This window comes from Scylla paramamosain, chromosome 7 (genome assembly GCF_035594125.1).
Source record: "Scylla paramamosain isolate STU-SP2022 chromosome 7, ASM3559412v1, whole genome shotgun sequence".
Classification (NCBI taxonomy): domain Eukaryota; kingdom Metazoa; phylum Arthropoda; class Malacostraca; order Decapoda; family Portunidae; genus Scylla; species Scylla paramamosain.
In genome coordinates this window covers 2257501-2260000 of record NC_087157.1, presented here as the reverse complement: position 1 = coordinate 2260000, position 2500 = coordinate 2257501, and the positions used below count along the sequence as shown (strand labels likewise).

At 44.1% G+C, this 2500-nt stretch overlaps 1 protein-coding gene across 12 annotated transcripts in view; it reads right to left on the bottom strand.

Moving 5' to 3' along the window:
- Positions 1 to 2500, bottom strand: part of LOC135101896 (potassium voltage-gated channel subfamily KQT member 1-like) — a 239177-nt gene that overhangs the window by 72964 nt on the left and 163713 nt on the right. The window lies entirely within an intron of this gene.

The window sequence follows — 2500 nt, the reverse complement described above, 5'->3', positions numbered from 1 at the left end:
ACTTTTCCCACAGCAATGAATAGTATTGCAACAATTATTACTATTACCATCTGCATATAACATATAGCACACACACACACACACACACACACACACACACACACACACACACACACACACACACACACACACACTCATCATCAGTGTGGGTGGATCACACACACACACAATCAACGTCAATGTGGGTGGATTACACACACACACACACACACACACACACACACACACACACACACACACACAAGAGAACAATGTTTACATTGGAGTGGCCACTTAAGGAGAGAAGATCGGGCGGTTTCATTTTTTATCTTCACGGCAAACAGAATGAAACCAGGGGAGAGAGAGAGAGAGAGAGAGAGAGAGAGAGAGAGAGAGAGAGAGAGAGAGAGAGAGAGAGAGAGAGAGAGAGAGAGAGAGAGAGAGAGAGAATGTATGGTGAGCTCGCTTTCTTTCATCACAAAGCCAAGTCTTTACAGTAAGTTATTGATTTTGTGTTAAAATGGACAGACTGAGGAAAACTGTATGGAAAATTAGAAGAAAGAGAAGAGACACGAAAAGAAAAGAAATGGAAGGAAGTGCTACTATCAATCAGCATATACGGTGTTTTCTGATATCCTCTACAGGCGGTGCGTTTGTCTCCTCTCCGTGCTGTATGCTTAATGCTTCACTTTTACGAAATTCTTGTCCCAGGTGCAAAACAGCTCACTCCAACTGCTTTACCTAAAATTCCCAGTCTCATTCTCTCATATATTTCTTTTTTTTATTCTATTTCCTTTTTCACCCCACTCCCGTTACATGAATGGGACGGGATTTGGCAATGAAGCGTCACTCTGTCTACCTGTCTGTTCTTTTACTATTATACTGTAGACTGACGTTGTCCCAATAATCTGTCAAAGCATTCTCTCTCTCTCTCTCTCTCTCTCTCTCTCTCTCTCTCTCTCTCTCTCTCTCTCTCTCTCTCTCTCTCCTCTCTCTATCTTAATAATGCGTTATTTATAGGGGCTTGCGGTTGGCGCGATGGAATTGAATAGGAATCGGAAGGCTGGAACAATGCGTGCGTGTGAAGGGTGGAAGCAGTGGTGGGAAGAAGGAAAGAGTGTGACGCAGGGCAGGAAAGGAAAAAGTGTGATGCAACGTCTGTACCTACGATGCGCGACTTTAAACAAGTGTGGCGGGAAAGAGAGGGGGAAATGTGTATGTGTGTGTGTGTGTGTGTGTGTGTGTGTGTGTGTGTGTGTGTGTGTGTGTGTGTGTGGTGTGTGTGTGTGTGTGTGTGTGTGTGTGTGTGTGTGTGTGTGTGTGTGTGTGTGTGTTTCTCATGATATCTGTTTCTCACTGGTCACGCCGCCGACCCACATCCAGCCTGCATAATAGTGTACAATCCATCAGTGGTCCTTTCTCTTTTTTTTTGGGGGGGAACGTCACGGAAGACAAACAAATACAAACAAAAAAGTGATGCCAAAAATAGAACATTGGAAATGGCAGCCGTCCATTCCTGATGACTGGGGGCTTGTCTTGCATTCTTTAGATGGCGGGAGGGGGGGGGGTGTGGATGGGAGGAGGGAATGTGGGGGAGACGACGGCTCAATATCCTGCCTCGTGATATATTAGTAAACGATTTGCTAGTGTTACTTAAGAACTCGCTTCTATTTTTGTTTACCAGGGACGTGTTTCTGAGTGTAAATATAAACATGGCCTTATAGAGACCAGAGGGACGAGTGACTTGGTGTGCACGTGATCGATGGTGGCCGAGTGTTGCGGGAGGAACGCAGTCACATTTTGGACCTTGCTGAGAAAAGTTTGTGAAAGGCCATTTTGTATTACTTCTTATTTTTATCTGTTTATCTGTTGGTTAATTTGTTTTTCTACACGAGCACAAACGAACACACACACACACACACACACACACACACACACACACACACACACACACACACACAAGTACTACATCATTATTAAGTCTGGGAGGTGACACTGCTGTCATTTTCTTTCTCAGACAGGAGTTTCCTCTTGTCTGCTTGTTTTTACGCTAAGCCATTACCTGGTATCGTACAAACAGAAGCAAGCAACATGCACTGTGTGGCTATTGAGAGAAGACTGATATAACGAAGTGGCCAACCTACTAATCTTTACAAATGAGAGTTAATGCCACAACTTGTCTTCATATACATGATGTAGATAAAGAAAAAAAAAATTTCCTGACGCAACTACTACTAAACTTAACTTCTACAGCAAAGGTGCGTCATTGGTGTGTGTGTGTGTGTGTGTGTGTGTGTGTGTGTGTGTGTGTGTGTGTGTGTGTGTGTGTGTGTGTGTGTGTGTGTGTGTGTGTGTGTGTGTGTGTGTGTGTGTGTGTGTGTTACTGTATAATTATAACGAGCAGAGAGAGAGAGAGAGAGAGAGAGAGAGAGAGAGAGAGAGAGAGAGAGAGAGAGAGAGAGAGAGAGAGAGAGAGAGAGAGAGAGAGCGAAAGTGACGGTGTGGATGGATTAACATAGCT